Source organism: Chenopodium album, chromosome 8 (genome assembly GCF_948465745.1).
Source record: "Chenopodium album chromosome 8, dcCheAlbu1.1, whole genome shotgun sequence".
In the NCBI taxonomy this organism is placed as follows: domain Eukaryota; kingdom Viridiplantae; phylum Streptophyta; class Magnoliopsida; order Caryophyllales; family Amaranthaceae; genus Chenopodium; species Chenopodium album.
Genome location: NC_137841.1, coordinates 54,042,942 through 54,062,787, shown reverse-complemented (window position 1 = coordinate 54,062,787; position 19,846 = coordinate 54,042,942). Strand labels below are relative to the sequence as shown.

General features: G+C 35.4%; 1 long non-coding RNA gene across 2 annotated transcripts; it reads left to right on the top strand.

Moving 5' to 3' along the window:
* Positions 1 to 9,868: 9,868 nt before the first annotated feature.
* Positions 9,869 to 13,178, top strand: LOC145556131 (uncharacterized). Of its 2 annotated transcripts, XR_014091764.1 has the most exons (4): positions 9,869 to 10,746; positions 12,164 to 12,562; positions 12,725 to 13,016; positions 13,121 to 13,178. It is a non-coding gene; the product is annotated as an uncharacterized LOC145556131 (long non-coding RNA). The 2 variants fall into 2 exon arrangements; XR_014091763.1 differs by having other exon boundaries at positions 12,164 to 13,016.
* The last annotated feature ends 6,668 nt before the right edge of the window (positions 13,179 to 19,846 follow it).

Genomic DNA, 19,846 nt, shown 5'->3' with positions numbered 1-19,846 from the left:
GATAATTATAAAGACATATATGTTATGACTATGGCTACTATTTATATAGATGAAAATACAAAAAAAATAAAAAATTGTGTCTTATTTTATTATTTGAATACTATGATTTGATTTAAATATTTTTAATTAAAATATTTTATTTTTAACGTATCATGTTGTCGTTATATTTGTAGTCTTTACTATAATAGATTCTCTGACCATTATACTCATATTATGTAATCCGAAATACCGGACACCCTTTCAAGTAACGCACAACTCGAATTGTCGCATCCTAGCGGTCTTGCTGTGGGACTTGCATAAATTGTGCAAAGATGTGTATAGTGTAAGCCAAATCGGGGCAAGTGAAAGACAAGTAAATTAGACGACCTACAAGCGCCTGTACCATTCAAGATCAACAATAACCTCGTCCTTGGCAAGATCTAGGGTATAATTTGGCTCAATAGGAAAGCCCGAAGGCTTCAAGGCCAAAAGGGCCACCTTTACAATGATGTCAAGTGTGTACTTACGTTGACATTTATAGATACCCTCGGGTATTCAGACCACCTCAACCCTTAGAAAGTATTTTAAAAACCCCAAATCCTTCATATGAAAGTATTCACTCAATTATCGTTTAAAAGATATTATTACGGAAGAATCATTACCAGAGATAATCAGTTCACCGACGTACACAAGCACATTAAGCTGAATGTTTCTATGAGTCAGAGTAAAAAGGGAGTAATCCGGATAAGACTAAAGGAAATCATATTTATTCAAGGAAGCAGCTAACTTAGCAAAACAACATCTCGGGGCTTATTTAAGACCATACAACAAATTGATGCAATTCCTAATTCTTAGTCCCGGCAACAGCCAGAAAAGCACGAACTGTAACCATTTTAGCCACTGGAGCAAATGTCTCATTGTAGTCTATGCCTTCAACCCCTCAATAGAACCGTCAACATGATATTTGATTTTATACACCCATCTACAACCAAGAGCGCGTTTTCCAAGTGGTAATGGCTCCATTTCCCATGTCTTGTTTGCCTTAAGGGCACCTATCTTCTTTTGCATTGCCTCACGCCAACCGGCTTCCTTCATAGACTCATTAAAAGAACGGGTGTAGGCGTTGTTCGAAGCGTGCCTACGTTAAGCATGTGTGAATATACTTGACACTCATAGGAAGTGGGAGTTGACATATGATTAGGGACACGATTAGGGACAAGGAAAGTAGGGAGCCGCCAACAAATTTTTAAGGAACTTGTAAACCGTCCACGGATCATAAAAGACAACCACGATTAAGGGACAATGAAAGGCAACAACGATTGACCCGTGAAGGTTACACCTCATTCATAATCCATGAGATTACTAACTTCATATGGTTCGGAACCACGAAAGGAGGATCGGGGATGATGGTACGAAGTGAGTCATTCTTATAGTGAAAAGTGATTCATGTGATCTCAAAGCCATGCAAACAAAGATTCAATTCGCTCCAAACTGTTATTATGCTAAATTGGTTAAATATTAAGGCAACACATAACTCTAAAAAGGAACCTAAACCGGTCGTCCAAATTATCTTATAAGGTGTGATTTTCAATTACATATTCCCTTTAAACACGTAATACGGTGATCAAAAAAATATAATAGAATAAACATTAATATTGGAAGAAATTTAACAATAATAACGTTAGTCAAATCAAATAATAACAATAACCCTAATCATGATACCAGAAATAATAATAATAAGAGTAATTAAGTGAATTAATTACTCACTTTCCCCGTTTCTTTGAATTGCTACATCATGAATAAATTGATAGTAACTTCAATAAAAATATAAATCAAATTGAAACAATTAAATTAAATAAAAAGTAGAGTTGATTTGGTCCAAACCCTTAGTTAATTATACCTTTCACGCCTTGGTTTAAGTATAGAACTTTGGGTATTGTATGGACTCGTTGGAATGCTTAAGTAAGGAATGATGTGATTAGGAATATAGGTTTAAGGCTTGGAGTATGAGAGAGAGAGAAGAGAATGATTTTTGGTGTAGAAGAGAGGAAGAGAGAATGATTCGGTGATCAAGCTTGTTGATCATTGGAAAAGGGGTGATATGACCTCTATTTATAAATAAAAAAGAAGGGTCGAAGAATTAAGATAAAATCCGAATTCGAATCGGAATAAATCTCTTGCGATAGGAAGCAGTTTTTGCGGTTTTTGTTGTTATCATATCTTTTGATCCAGAAATTGGAATAAGATAATTAATACGTCTTTGAAAAGCTCTTGAACTCTACTTTCTAACACAATTTGAATAAGATTAAAAATAATTTATAGAAAAAAATATATAAGATTAAAATAATTTATAGAATAAAATATATAGCCGAAACAGTGGGACGGTGTCAGTTTTGGATAGAGTTTCGTATTTTAATCATATCTTTTCCGTTATAGCTCGGAATTAATATTATAATATATCATTGGAAAGATAATTTCAAGGGATATCCACCATTTAAGATTTGGATAAAAACTATGAGGCAAGAAAATCATATTTGACTTTCTTTGAACGTCTTTCATTTCGAATAGAATTAGGACTTTCAAAAAGAGGAGTTTTATTTAATTTCAAAATTATTAATCTTATCTTTTCAGAAGGGATAATTAAGATCTTTTATAAACTTATAGAAGCTTCTAATTAATCCTAATTGGTTTAGGAATGAGATTAAAGCTTTTGGACCCTACACATGATCATTGGGTCGTAGGTAAGGTGGACTTAGGTTCGGTTTGGGCCCAGTTTAGTATTTTGACCATAACTTATTCGTTATAACTCAGATTTGGGCTTATAAAATATCGTTGGAAATATCTTTTCAAAACCTATCCAAATATTCAATCATTAGACCCAGATTATGGAACAAAACAAGCTGTTCTAAACGTTTTTATAAAAAGGACACGAAATGAATTATTTTAAAGGACACAAAATGAATTATTTTGGGTTTAAAGGCATGAAAAAAGGAAAATAATTTACAGTTTGGGGAAATGGGCTAGGAATTGGGTTGGTTTATGAAATGTATTGGGATTGAATATGGATTTAAGCACTCCAAGATTAAATACTCAACCCGACCAATAATGGCGGTGAAAGGTTGTTCATCATAGGGTTTGGTTTTGGGGAAACATTTTTAGGTGTCTACAACGGGGCTCATGGCAGTCAAGAATAGCTGCAAGAAAATTACGGTGTCACATAGAAAAATTACTACAATCCACAAAATGTGTAATAGGATAGGGAGTACCTAAAGGGCTAGAAGGAGGCAACGAACTCGAGGATGGACTCATAGTGTATACAGTAGGAGTTACGAAGTTTTTCATTGAAACCGACGAACGCTTAGTACGTAAACCGGGACCCCACTCAACTATGGAATCACCATTAGCAAGTGATTAATCTGGATGAGGTCGAGGCTGCTGAGATGTCACGGGCAGTTATTTTGTTGTAGCTTGATATGACTCAGGTGACTCGGGCTGAGGGAAAGCAGCTTGTGCGGGGGCAGTAGAGACCACGGTCTGCTCGTGACCTTCTGCTATAGCCGTGGCAGCAGGGTCCGTGACTTGTTCGTGGCCTGCTGATGTGGTTGTGGCAGGGTATTCCATGGGCCGGCTGTGGCTCCCAACTCCCTGCCGCAGCCCAGTCGTGGCAAGAACATCATCATGAAGGGGGGCTTGCAATACCTCCTCCATGTCATCCAAAAAGCCCACATCAACCTCATAAAGACCTTCAAGATTCGGATTTGGAACACTTAACGAGCCATCAACCTCATTCGCTAAAGGGAATTCATTTTCATGAAATTTAATATCACGAGAGACAAATATATCACCTGTATCAAGATCATACAACTTCCACCCTTTCTTGCCATTACGATGACCTAAAACACACATTTCCTACTCCTCAGTGCAAATTTGTTCATTTTTTATTTTTGATTATGAGCAAAACAAAGTGAGCCAAAAACTCTCAAATGATCAAAGCTAGGTTCCGTACCACAGAGAACCTCATACGGAGTTTTATTGTCAAGCAAAATAGAAGGAGTCCGATAAATTAAATAAACGACCCCTGAAATGCTCTCTCCCCAAAAAGAAATCGGTAAGTTACCCTCAAACATCAAGGCATGACCGACATTGAGTATGTGTTGGTGTTTTCGCTCAACCCTACCATTTTGTTGGGGTGTCCCAACGCAAGAAGTTTGAAAAATAGTGTCATTCTCATCAAAATATTCAAACATGCATTTAAACTCCCTTCCATTATCACTTCGAAAATTTTTGACAGTTTTATCAAATTGATGCTCAAACATAGAAAAAAATGAAAGAAAAGCTTTATAAACTTTAGTTTTCGAATGTAATAAGTTTACCCAAACGGCACGAAAAAAATCACCATTATTGTCAGAAAATAATGTGCACCACTAGAGGACGATATGTTATGCCGACCCCATAAATCACAATGTATTAACTCAAAAATTCTACTAGCTTTGCTATCACTAACAAGAAAATTATCACGAGTTTTCTTTGCTTGAGAACACACACCACAAGCTTTATTTAATTTCTTTCTAGCAATACTACTACTTTGTTTAACCGGAGGAAATAACTTGAGAACTCTATCTGATGGATGCCCCAATCGATGATGTCAAAGCTCGAAAGTAGAGACCTCAGGACTAGTTACCGCACACGCTGTAGGAATCCCTTTGAAATAAATAGAGTCCATCCTTACGTTCACCGGCTCTAATCAGGTTCCCTGAACGTTCGTCTTGTATTGCACATAAAGAATTAGTGAATTGTAAAACACAATTAGAATTATTGGTCATCAATTGCGACACCAAAATTAAATTGTAATGTAAAGATGGAACATATAGCACATGCTCAAGAATTAAATCTTTAAAAAGCAACACACGACCCTCCTTGATAGCAACCACTTGTTGCCCATCCGGCAGCCAACGGGACACGGTAAAATATTCTGAATTTTATTCAAGCACAAGGCATTCCCAGTAACATGATGCGAGGCGCCGGTGTCTATGATCCCTGAAATAGTCGAGTTCTCACCTGTCATTTGATCAAGGTCTTAGTTGTTAATCATAGTCAAAAGAGCTTGTTATTGCTTGGGTTTTAGAGAGTCCAAGAAGGACCCACTACTAGTACCCCCATCGGCAGGTAGGATGGTAGGAGTAGTAATAGAGTTGGCACGAGCTCGAGAAGAAGCAGGGGCAGCGGAAGAGTGAGAAGCAGGGTCTTTAGAGCGAAGACCCTTCAAATCGTCAAACCATGGTGTGGAACACCATAAAGAGTAAAGAAGGTACTCACATCGTGAACCCATTTCTTGTAGTGAGTACAAGTGAGTTTCGACTTGTCTGGCCTGTCGAACCGAGGACGATTACGATTAGCTTGCAATACAAAAATGGCCTGGGTTTGAACCTCCTCTTTCTCAGCTTTCCCATGAGAAATACCCTACAAATTAAACGCTCCTCTTAAACAAAGGCAAGATACGCCTCATCAAAAGAAGGCATTGGGTCTCTTGACAAAAGGCTATTCGGAACAACATAGTACAAATCATCATCAATTCTAATTAAAAATTGGTGAAAAATCTCTTCATCCCGATCAGTAGTAATGCGACTAGACAAATCACATTTGCAATTCCCACACTCACAAGCATGTAAGGGTTCTAATTAAGCCAAGTCTGCATACAAACTTGTAAATTTTGTGTAATAATCATCAATACACATAGACTTGGTCTACTTGCATTCGACAATCTAACACCGAAGTTGCTGTAAGAGCGGACCATTAGCAATGCACGCGATACTTTTTCTCCAGATAATCCCACAATTTCTTAGCATTATCGTGGAAGGGAATTATGGATTTATGTCTTTGTAATGTTGTAGGGAATATTTCAAGCATTACCCCAAACTTGAACCCCACTGTGATCATACACTTCAACATGGTGGCGTCCAAAGGGAAGGAAGCTAGAGAAAAGAGTCGCCAACAAGTTTTAGGAACTTGTAAACCGTTCACAGGGTGAAGGTTACATCACTTAATGATCCAAGAGATCGTCAACTCCAATAGGTTTGGAACCAAGACTAGAAGTTTGGGGATGAAGGTACAAATCCAACCTAAAAGAGATTGAACCTGCCCTAACAATAGACCTCTACTTTATTCTCCTCGTATTCATGTGCACTTTCAGACTAACATGCAATCAATAGGTTAACCCTAAACCTGTTTAATCTATGTTGGTTGAATATTAATGCACAAATAAATATATTATTGACGATCACTTGAAATATAATCAAATTAACCCTAAATAAGATTATTAATTATTTTATTAAGCGTAATTACAAGTACCAATTCCCTTTAAACATGCATAAAAGGCGTGATCAAGAAATAACAATAAATATCAAGCAACATAATAATAATAATGATAATAATAATTATAACAATTAAAATAATCATGATTAACAATCATGATTATTTTAATTGCGTTTCTCCGTCCCTATCGATACTTTGACTTTTGTTTTCGAAACTTGCGTTTCTCCCAACTCAGTCAAAGTGGGGGCTTCTGTAGACACCCATTTGTGTCTCCCCAAAACCAAACCCAGTAATAAGTACCTTTTACGTCGAATTATAATCGAATGAAGTGAAAGTGTGGAAAGTCTAGTGTTGCGATTAGTTTTTAATTCTTTTCTTTCTCTTTGTTTTTGAAACCCTATTTATGAAAAATGTGCATTCCAGTTTAGTTTGGTCTATGACAATGGTCCAATAATAGTGTAGTTGGATTGGGTTTGAAAAGAGCTTCCGAACGATATATTATAAGCCCAATTCCGATGAATAATGAGGAAGTTATGGCCAAATTACTAAACTGGGCCCGATTTGATTTTAATATACGACCCAATGATCTAGAGGAGGGCCTATTATGATTTATATTCCTAATGAAATTAGGATTGATTATAGTTTTCTAGAAACTTCTAGAAGGTTCTTTTGAATCTTTATGTGATTAACATTGATAAATTAACTTTTAAGAGTTTTGATAAATCTACAGTTTTACCCCCTCGTACGCTTAAATTTTATCAACAAAAGAAAACGCGTGGAAAAATTGATTGCAGCGCCGCATTACAGGACTGTCGCATGGCGTCGTGGCGACACATCTGGCGCCTGGCGACAGGTGCGTGTTTGGCGACAACGTCGTGTTTTATTCTTTTCGAAACTCTGATTCTTTTTTTTATCATATCCGGCTGATTTTCTTTATAAATAGTGTCCTTAGACCTCCGTTTTTTAAATCATCAATTGTTCTTACCAATTTTCACCAACTCTCATCAAGAATTTCTTAATTCTCTCTCTCTCTTTTTTCTAAACCAGCCTTCTCTCAAATAAAATTCCGCATTCACAAGATCTAGACACACCTAGCCAAGTTCGAAGTTGCCTTCGCCCTAGACGTGAAAGGTTTAATTTCTGAGGGTTTGGTCCCAAATCTCTATTTCAATTATTTAATTTAATTGTTTGTTTTTATATTTTCCTTCAAGTTACTAACATGTGTATTTTGTTATTAGAAAGAGGTACGAGGCATCCAAGTAAGTGCTTTAATTGATTTATTGATATTATGATATAGAAATCATGTTTAGGTTGTTATTTTGATTCCTATTATCATGTTAGGATGCTTTCCTTAGTATCATGTCTAGGCCAGCGCCCAGAGCCGATGACCCCACCCACACCCCCCTTTCCCCCACCAAGGCAACCCACCACCCTCTTTTTCCCCCTTTTTGTTTCCCGAACCCCATCCCAAAACCACCCCTAAACGTCGTCCTCCCCTCGAAACCGCCCCCCTCCTCTTCACCTCCCCTCGGAAACCGCCCCTCCCCCGGAAACCCCCCCTTAATCGACCCCTTAAGGACTCTAACGCCCTAACCCTCCCTTAATTCGTCGGCGGTTTTAGGGTTTCAATAAGGTGGTGGTTTAGGGTTAGGACCCATAGGGGTCAATTAAGGGAGGGGGAAAGGTGAGGGGAGGTTTCCGGGGGAGGGGGGAGAGGAAGGGGGCGTTTTCGACGGGAGAACGGTGGTTAGGGGTGGTTTTGGGATTGGGGTCGGGAAACGAAAAGGGGGAAATGGAGGGTGGTAGGCTGCCTTAATGGGGGAAAGGGGGGCGTAGGTGGGGTGGCCGGCGCCGGGCGACCCTCTAGGCGTCGGCCGCTGGCTGGGGGGGAGGGGGACCGATGGTGAAGGGGAGGAGGGGGTGGCAATGGGGTGGGGAGGGAGGCTGGGTTATTTTTTTTTTTTTGAAAGATTTTAGAATAATTTAGATTTAAAAAAAAAATTAAAATTTTTAACGGTTTTTTAACTTTTCAAACGGAATAGGTGTATTAGTGAGAAAAGTCCAAACGACAGGTGTACCGTTGATAAATAATAAAAACACAGGTGTATCATTGATAAAAGTCAATACCACGGGTGTACCATTGATAATATCCCTTGAATAAAACAAAGATAGAATAATATTTAATGATGTACATTTCATCAATCCTTTGAAAAGATAAAGGACCAATAACATTTTTTGGTGAAAAATAAAAGGGCTAATCATATTCATCTAAATTGATGCACATGGATTATGAATTTTTTAAAGGCTGAATGAAAATTTGAGACTCCCGCCACTTTTAATTCAATGGACCTGACTATATAAACACACGAAGCCAAAAATATTCCACCATAATCTCTGTTCATAATTTAAATTTTCAGCAAGTTAACAAAAAAAAATCTGAGAAGATAGGAGACTTTTTTTGCATCATTGCCTAATTGAGTTATGCCTTCGGAAATCGATTTGAACATTCCACCAGACGATCATGGACCTGCGAAGCTGACATCGATGGAAGTAATAGGAGACTTTTTATCGACTTAAACACGGAGCCAGTAGAAGTAGAGTCTGATTCACAGCATGAAGAACATGTTAATTACATGCAACAACAAGTCTATATATATATATGAATGGGAAGCAAGAAGAAGCTCCACAAAGGCAACGTAAAAAGGCCAATAGGCTCAGCACTGAAGGGAGATTTAATGTCCTCATGTTTCTCATGAAATATGCTGGAGGGGACAAACCACACAAAGGAGCCATTAAAGTAGCATCAGAAAAGTTCAATATATGCACAAGGTCTGTGAGTCAAATATGGCATGATGCAAAAAAAACAAAAGGCTGAAATTGAAGGTTACAATCCAGTTCTAAAATACCATTTGGTAGGAAGGAAAAGGATCCAAATCCAAGAAGAAGACATAACAAAGTTGATCATTGGTGAGAGGTCATGTATCAGAGACTTGGCTCACATGCTTAATGTCTCTAAAACCAAAGTGTGTTTAGGATGATCCGAATAGGGGACTTGAAGGCACACACTAATGCCTTAAAGCAAAAAATGACAGAAGCAAACAAATTGGCAAGATTGAAGTGGGTCCTAGAGTTGTTGATGGGATCAACAACTTGGACAAAGAACAAATACTTTCCAATATACGACTTTGTTCATATAGCTGAGAAATGGTTCAACTTATCAAGAAAAAGTCAGAGGTATTACTTGTCAAAGTCAGAAAAGGGCAAACATAGGGCTGCAAAGTCAAGCATAAGAATACCTAAGGCTATGCTCATGGCAGCCACTTCAAGGCCAAGTTTTGATGAAAATGGGGATTGTTATTTTTATGGAAGACATGGCATCTTCCTATTTACAAAGCAAGAACCAGCCAAGCGAATCAAAAAATAGGGAGAAGGGGACTATGGTCACTAAAATCATTGAATCAAACACAAAAGAAACAACAAGAAGGATGCTTATTGATCAGATTGTACCCGCCAATGTTATTAAAATCGCGATTTGAATCGTGGAATCGTACGATTCTACGATTTAAATTTACTAAACGACTTAACTCGGAGATAAAATTGCTATCCTAAAAAATCGGCCATAGAATCGTTAGAATCGTGTAGAATCGGTAGAATCGCGATTTTTCTACAATTCCAACGATTCTGACTTAAGCGTTGAATTGGACTCTTAAATGAGTTTTACACCATATTGGTCCAGCCCATATGAGATGCTAATCGGTTCTTTGTTTTCCTTTTTCTTTTTTTACAACTTTCTAGATTCTTTCACTCTAATTCTTCTCCCTCCAACTTTACTCTTTTTTCCTCCTTTACTCTTTCCACTTTCGTTGTTTCTGTTTCTTTTTCTCAATTGAATTTTCATCCATTGTTGCTGGCTTGCTGCTTAAATTCAAGGCTCGATTTGCTCATAAGTTCATTAAAGTGTTGCCTCCTTGATTATCAGTTTTTTTTTTCGTTTAACTTCAATATTTCATTTAAATGTATGTATTTTATTTTCGTTCGACTTTAGTTGCTTGGCCATAGCTTAAGACCTTTAGTAGTTCGGTAATTTAGTATCTCCATAATTATTGGGACGATAAGTAGAAGATTGATTTTTTTTTCGGGTTGATAATTGATTTCTTTTAACTTGCCCTAACTGTTAAAATTAATAATTTGAGACAAGTAAGTTTAATCTAATTAGGCTGATGGTCGATTATTTATACTGGAATTTCTGACACCTAATTTTATTTTTTCTTTTGGTTTTAATTTAATTTCATGAATTTGTAATTTTATACCCTTAATTTTAATGCGATATTCTCTTCAATAATAGGCATGTCAAGCTCTGGCTCGACCTATGCAAAGAAGAGAAAAAATGCTGCTGGTAGTAGATCAGACCCTGGATGGGAGCATGGTTTTCAGGTTGATAATGATACTAAAAAGGTATGGTGCAAATATTGTTCAGTAGTGTGTTCTGGTGGTATATTTAGACATAAGCATCACCTTGCTGGAACTGGTTGTAATGTGGAAGCTTGCTTGCAAGTCCCTGATGATTTAAAACAAAAATTTAAGGCAATTACAATCTAATGTTGAGCAGTCCAGTAGAAAAAGAAAAAATTGAATGATATTGGTGAGGAAGAAGAGTGTATTGGATATCAGTTAGGTCATAATCAATGGGGTAAAATGGATTCTTTTGTTTATAGAAAACCAGGACAACAAAAAACACTTAACCAAAAATTTAAGAAGGAAGAAAGAGAAGAGGTTTGTCAACAAATAGCTCGTTTTTTCTACACTAGTGTCATTCCCTTTAATATAATGTTGTAAATAATCCTGAATTTCCAATCATGGTTGAAAAAATGGCTAAGTATGGGATTGGACTTAAACCTCCAAGCTTCCATGAAATTAGAGTTAAATTTTTAAACAAAGAAGTGACGAATGTTATTAATATGCTTGAGGAGTTTAAGGAACAATGGAAACAAAACAGGTTGCACAATTATGTCGGATGGGTGGAGTGATAGAAAAAGACGATCTATTTGTAACTTTTTGGTTAATAACCCTAAAGGTTCTGTTTTTCTTTCCTCTATCGATACATTAGACATCTCTAAGACAGCAGATGTTAGATGCTGTTGTAGAACAGGTTGGTGAAGAGAATGTGGTGCAAGTAGTCACCGACAATGCTGCGAATTATAAAGTTGTTGGTGAAAAATTGATGGAGAAAAGAAGTCAGTTATTTTGGTCAACATGTGATGCCCATAATAGACTTAATGTCAGAGGATTTAGATAAAAAAAAATAAAATAAAGGTTCATAGTGTGACTATTGCAAAGGCTAGGAAGATAACAACATATATATACTCTAGAACCTTAGTCCTCACATGGATGAAAGAGTTTACAAAAGGCAGAGAGCTTATTAGGCCTGGTGTCACTAGATTTGCAACTTCATACCTGACTTTGAGGTGTTTAAATGGACATAAAGGACCATTGTTGGCTTTGTTTGCATCTGATAAGTGGAGATCGAGTAAGTTTGCTACATCAGACGAAGGGAAAAAAATACAAAGAATTGTTTTGGATACTCGAGGGTTTTGGCAAAGCGTTGTAACATGTTTAAAGGGTGCCCTGCCACTTGTGAAAGTTTTACGTATAGTTGATTCTGATGAAAACCTGGCGATGGGATTCATCTATGAAGCAATGACACAAGCAAAAAATCAAATCAAGGAAAATTTTTAAAATGTGGAAAAAAAGTAAGTTTTTCTTATTTAGTAATTCGATTTACAAATATTTACAATTGCAATTTGGTTAGTTCTATACTTCTATACCACTTATACATCTTTTTTTTCCCTTTTTTTTTTTTCTTTCGATGTAGCTACCAGCCTATCTTGGATATTTTGATGAGCACTGTGTGGGTCAAATGCACAGACCATTACAAGCTGCAGCCTATTTTTTAAACCCTCAATTTCAATATAGTCCTAATTTCCAAGCCAATGCAGAAATTAAAATAGGACTATATAGTTGTCTATACAAAGAATGGTTCCCGACCTCGATGAAAGAATGATGATTGATTTACAAATGGATGCTTTCAAAAATGCAAGAGGTCTTTTTGGGCTATCTACTGCCATTATGACTAGAACAAAAAAAGCTCCAGGTTGTAATTTGTCAATCATTTTATATTTTAATTCATGAAACTTAATATTTTTCTAACTTACTTATTATATTCAGCTGATTGGTGGGAGTCGTATGGAGATGAATGTCTGGAGCTACAAAGGTTTGCAATAAGAATTTTTAGTTTAACTTGCAGTTCTTCTGGTTGTGAGCGTAATTGGAGTGCATTTGAGATGGTAAAAAGCTCCACAATCTAATGATACATTCATGAATCATATAAATGGGTTTATGTTCTGATTTTTTAATTGATATTTGATAATAACAGGTTCATACAAAGAAGAGAAATCGGTTGCATCAACAAAGAATGAATGATCTTGTTTTTGTGATGTACAATTTGAAGTTAAAGCGTAGACAAGAGAAACGAGCAAGCAAGTTTGTGATACAATAACCTATAATTTTTGATGAATTGCAATCTGATGATGAATAGATTACTGAAATAGAGGAACCTGTTCTTCCGACGGGTGGAGAATGGTTTGATGAACTCGATCGAACGGCTAGAAGATTCACTAGACAAGGAATACGAGATGAGAATGAAAGCTTGTACAGAGAAGTACAAGGTATGTATCTTTAGTGTTTTTTTTTTCTTCATTCTAATTTCTAAAACTCCTAGTCTCCTAATATATTACACTTCTTGTTTTTATCTTTTCCTTTTTTCACATAGATAATGTGGTTGAAGTCCAAACATTAAATGATGATGATGATCCTGCTGAAGGAAATGAAGGAAATGAGGCTGCTGCAACTTTTATTGGCTCTAATGAAATTGATTTGGATGATTTTGGAGTTGTTGACGATACCGATGTTGGAAGGACTACCACAGGAACTGATATAGGAAGTGATGATGTAGATTGTGGTAGTTTTTGCTTTGATGATTATTAATTAATTTCAATTTATTTTCTAAGAATGATTTGTAATTACTACTAATTAGTGCTTTGCACTATTCTAAACATCATTATCATTATAAAATTTAGCTTTAGATAGATAAGTTTGACAATATTGTCATTTTCTTAGGTTATATGTAAAAAAAATGTATTTAATATCATGATTTACATAAAAAATGAGTAAATAAGTGAAACAGTTGGGTATACTTTCTTATTTTTACAAAATTGGTAGAATCGGTCGATTCTACGATTTGATTCTACCCCCCTCTTCCGATTCAAAGTAGAATCCCAATCCTAATTACGTTGGTACCAGCTATAAAGGAAAATTGGCCAAATGAAGGGAAGCCAAAGGTTATTTATATTCAACAAGATAATTGCAAAACACACATAACTCAGGATGATCTTGAGTGGCAACAAGTCTACAAACAAGATGATTTCACATTCATTTTGGTACAACAACCACCAAACAACCCTAATCTTAACATATTAGATTTGGGATTTTTCAGAAGCATACAATCATTGCAACACAAAAAAAATGCCAAAAGACATTGATGAGCTACTCAAGGCAGTTAATGATGCATATCATGAGATAGAGCCACAAACACTCTATTTTGTGTGGTGTACTTTGCAAACTGTCATGAATGAAATACTAAAGGTTGGAGGTGGAAATGACTTCATCGTGCCTCACATTAATAAAGAGAAACCTTTAAGGCAAAGCAAACTAAAGGAAAGAATTGATGCGCCTACATGGGATGTTTTGAAGGCATGCGAGGCAATTTAAGGGGATGTGGGTGATCCAACATTTGAAGAACAAGATGAAGAACCAGAAAACATAACAGAAGCATAGCACCAACTACCACCAGAAACGGTTGCAGGTATTTAGGAGGAATATAACACAAAGATTCATGAAGAAGAAGCAGAGAACATGGAATTCAGAAGGTTCGACTATAGTTAGTACAATGAAGAACTACATCATTGGGCATCATTACTCAACAATGAAAATTTTCTAAAGTCACAAGGCTTGTCAAAATATGGAACTCTATTCTGCAGCAATGACCATGAGGTTGGTTCATCGAAGAAAAGTAATATGATGTTATGTGCATAGTGGTAGCAAGTTTTTGGGGACTTTACTACATGTGGGCTATGTGTTGCTATGTAAGTAGTGGTAGCAAGTTTTTGTAAGTGTTTTAATGACTCAATGAAATGAAAAGTTTTTTCATCATATAATCAAATGTTTTTTTAAGGCCAAGTATAAACATATTCTTATAATCTCAGAAGTCCCCATCGATCACTGATTATTCACACAAACGTTGCTCACAATTAGCTGCTTAAAAGTCTCAACACCCATAGGTAAAGGTGGAATCAGATGGAAAATAATCATGACATGTTGTTGCATAGATAATCTCATTTTTTGGAGTCTCATAATTGATTGAAAGAAGAAAAAAAACATATGTGTAGGAATATTTCAAGCATTCCACACTTGAGCCCCACTGTGATCATAGACTTAAGTATGATGGCATCCAAAGGGAAAGAATCTAGAGCAAAAGAGTCGCCAACAAGTTTTAGGAACTTGTAAACCATTCACAGGGTGAAGGTTACACCCCTTCACGATCCATGAGATCGCTAACTCCATAGTGGTCTGGAACCGTGACTGGATATTTGGGGATGAAGGTACAAATCCAACCTAAAAGAGATTGAACCTGCCCTAATAATAGGCCTCTACTTTATTCTTCTCATATCCATGTGCGCTTTCTGACTAACATACAATCAATATATTAATCCTAAACCTGTTTAATCTATGTTGGTTGAATATTAATGCACAAACAAATCTATTATTGGCGATCACTTGAATTATAATCATATTAGCCTAAACAAGATTATTAATTATCTTATTAAGCGTGATTACGAGTACAAATTCCCTTTAAACCTGCAAGAGAGGGCGTGATCAAGCAATAATATAATATCAAGCAACATAATATTATATTGACACAACAAATCATCATCATAATAATAATCTCAATCTCAATAAAGCATAATAATATTAGGAAGATCCTAGGCATAATACTAACAAGATTAATGACAAATCCTAGCATGTCACTAAACATTAAAGATCAAAGTTTAACCCTAACATGATACTAGCATGATAGAAAAAGACAGGAAGCAACCTAAAAATGATACTAGAAAGCAATAAAAGCATCCTAACATGATACTAGGAATTAAAATAATATAAACATGCTTTCTAAAGATATATAACAATTAAAACAACTAACTTGGTTGCCTTGTATCTCTTTCTAATAACAAAATACACGCGTTAGTAACTTCAAGGAAAATATTAAATCAAACAATTGATTTAAATAATTGAAATAGAGATTTGGGAGCAAACCCTCGGAAATTATCAACCTTTGACGTCTAGGGCGAAGGCAACTTTGAGCTTGGCTAGGTGTGTCTAGAACTCGTGAATGCGGTATTTTGTATGTAAAAGCTAGCTATAAAGCAAAAGAGAGAAAGAAAAAGCTATTGCTTGAGAGAGAGGAGAGAATAAAATTGATGATGATTGTTGATTATTAAAAACGGGGAAATACAACCCTATTTATAGAGAAAATAGTCCGGAAATGATAGAAAAGAGTTAGAATTCGAATCGGAGTAAAATTGGCTCCTGTCGCGAACGACAAGACCCAACACGAAACAACAGGGATCATGCATGGCGACAGAGTCTGTCGTTTGGCACTGGTTTAAAAGATAAAACGCGCTTTTGTGCGGAATCCTTTTCCTAATATAATTAAGTAAACAAACTTCGTGTTTATCAATTTTAAATCAGATTTATCACAATAAAACACTTGTTTCATTTCAAATCAAATTTCATATTTCTCAAAAGATATAATTATTAATCTTAACTCTATTAGAGCTCAAAATAACCTTCTAGATTATTCTAGAAGATTAAAATCAATCCTAATAATTTTAGGAATATTAATTAATGGGTCCTTTACTAGATCATTAGGCCACAAAACCATTTCAGGCTCAATTTAGTGTTTTGGCCATAACTTCCTCATTATTCATGGGAATTAGGCTTATAATATATCATTGGAAAGCTCTTTGCGATCCCGATCCAACTACACTATTTTTTTTACTCCTTTTTAATTCAAATTTTCGAAAATAAATAAAGAAGAAGACCAAAAAATTTCGGCCCTCCCCCCTTAAAAATTTTTTCTGACATTCCCTAAAATTAAAAAAAAAAAAAAAAAAATCGGACCTCTTTTAAAAAAAATTCGGACCCTTTTTAAAATAAAAAAAAAATCAGGTTTTAATTTAATCAATTAAATATTTGATTTTCTCAAAATAAAATAAAATAAAATAATTCTTTTAAAAATTTTCACCAATAAATAAGTACTTGGCCAAGTTTAAAATTAAAACACTTTAAAACACGTTTTTGGCTTTAGTGGTAATAAAATCTCAACCAAAGATCTGATATTATTCAAATCAACCTTGGCAAACATTTAATCAAAATAGGAATCATAACCTTTGATTCATTAGCATAGTCAAAACAGAATCAAATCATGACTATAATCAAACCATATAGAATTCATAATCATAATCATAATCATAATCGACGAAGAATCAAATCATAATTATAATATGTACGCCCTGGCAACTGGAAGAAAGTAAACGAGATAAGCATTAACATATTGGAAGCTAGGACAAATAAAGGGCAACTAGTACATGGGGAAACAGAGGAATCAGAGAATAAAGTAAAGCATATATCATATATCAAAAATCATAAACATGTTAAAACAAAATCATATCAGATCATATATCATAAACATGTTAAAGTAAAGCATAAATTCAATCTTAACATGCTCCTATTCGTCGTTCTCCTCATTCAAACACACATAATTCCCCTGGCCAGCAAGAGATCACACTTGCTAGCATACACTTTCAACAACTAACCTAATCAAAAGTTCTTAAACAACATAGATTTAAAAGGAGGAAGAATACTTAGCTATGTGATTCACATGAATCACTTACGTAGCCGCCAACATTAACGTCATTTGAAGGCGAATTAGTGTTGCTGGAGTTACTCATATAGCAAAATGTGTAATGACGAACTGAAGATGGAGATGACATAGTGCTGCTAGAGTTACTCACATAACCAAATACAAGGGACTTTTTTCATCAACAGGGGACTTTTTTTAACAGCAGAGGCTTTTTTTTCAGTAACAAGGGAGCAGTTAACTTCCTCAACATGTTTTTTGTTTATTTTAGATGTCACCTCCCCACCACTAAGGGTTTTACCGTCACTGACAAACCACCTAAAATACCCACTTTCTTCCCTAGGGTTGAGGTAACAACCAAATCGCCTCCGCCAAACATCTAGGCTGTAAGAATGGTTGCCATTGCTTTCAATCGGCCAGTGACAGTCACAATTCGAACACTCGTAAGGTGGAGTTTCCCCACCATCATCATCACTATCAGAACGAAACAAAACATCATGATCTGGGCCAAACCGCTCATCCCAAACAAGGAACTTTTTTCAGCCATTTTAGATGTCACCTCCTCACCACTTAGGGTTTTACCGTCACCGTCACCAACAGACCACCTAAAACAACCACTTTCTTCCCTAGGGTCGAGGTAACGACCAAATCGCCTCCTCCAAACATCTAAGCTGTAAGAATGGTTGCCATTGCAGTTAGTTGGTCAATGACAGTCATGATCCGAACACTCATAAGGTGGAGTTTTCCCACCATCATCATCACTATCGCAACGAAACAAAACATCAGGATTTGGGCCAAACCGTTCATCCCAAACAGGACGATTTGGTTGTTTTGGAAGATAGGAACTCGAATTCTTAGACATCCTTCGAAAATAAATGGAAGAGGGAAACTCGGTTTCAAAGAAATTGATGAAGGTTGTCGAAAATTACCTCAAAATAATCGGGGGGGAATGCATAATAAACATCGATTGAGCAAGCTAACCCTAGATTTGATGGTTTTTTAAGAGAGAGAAAATAAACGGTGATTACGAAAACTTCAAATCTACGAAAAAGGAACACTATTTGTGCAAAATTCACATGATACTTTTGTAGAGAAGACTATTTCAGATGTAATCATGAGAATTAAGGAGAGAGAGAGAGAGAAAGAGAGAGAGGATGAAGAAGAGAGTAGAGAGAGAACCTGGTGGAAGAACCCAAAAACAACGATGAAGGAGGAGTGGGAAAATAAGAGTGAGAATGATAAAATAAGAGTGAGAAAATAGAGAAAATATTGATAGCAAAACAGAAAAATAGGAATTATTTGGGATATTTGGTAAAAATTCACTTACTAAAAAAGGAAAGTAGGAATGTAATTTTGAAAGACCCAAAAAGGAAAGCAGGAATGTAAAAAAAAAAAAAAAAAAAAAGACGGAGGGAGTAAGATATTTTTTTATTTTTCCAAAATATAATTGCACAAAAAAAAAAAAAAAAAAAAAAACCCATACATTTCCTTGCATCCTCGATTTATAAAAATGGGCAAAATAAAGAGGATTCTAACTCTATTAAATTATTTTCAACAAATTAAACCACATATATAGAGAAAACTTATATTACTGTATGTCATTTACTTTGTGTTATCTATTATAGACAATTATATATATATAGTTGCATATATATGAATGGAAACTTTTATAGGTAGCTGGTCGCATGGTGTATAGGTTATTTTGTCAGTGTTATAGGGGTTATTTTGACACTTAAGTGGTATTCAATAAATATAATAAGGGGTTACCATGTTAGTATAATAGAGATTATTTCGTTGTTTTACAAGTGGCCACGCACTGTAGCCAACTGCATACAAAACGCGATGTATACAAATTTATACAAGTAATTTATCAAAATAATTATTTTGTTGTGTGAATACAAATTACTCCGAATAAGAGTCTGTTCAGATTTACAGAACTGAGCTAAACTGAACTTATTGGAGCTGAACCAAACTGAACTAAACTGAATATTTTATGAGAGAAAGAACTTAAGAACAGAACCGAACTTAACTCATTGGAGCTGAACTGAATTAAAATGAACTAAAAATAAGTTGAAAAGAACAACCCTTAGCCCCTTACTTTTTTTTTTTACTAATCAATAGTAACATGCCCTTTCAAAAAAATAAAAAATAAAAAACAAAAAAATAATAAAATTAATAGTAACATGTGGAAAAATTGTGTAATTAAGGCCCTGTTTGATTCACCTTAAAAAAATAATATTAAGTAAAAATAATTTCAGTTCAGTAAAAATAAGTTCAGTTCAGTAAAATTAATTTCAGTTCAGTAAAAATAAGTTGAAAAGAACAACCCTTAGCCCCTTACTAAAAACTGGTTATAAACCAAAACCAACATGAATTATTAATATTGAAAAAAATAAAATAAAAAGGGACCCCATGGCGCCTACCCATTTGCAAATGCATGATATAGTTCACTTTCCCTCGCATTTCCAATTTCCATTGACCTATAACATTATAAATTTGGGTTGAATCATATAAGTTGGC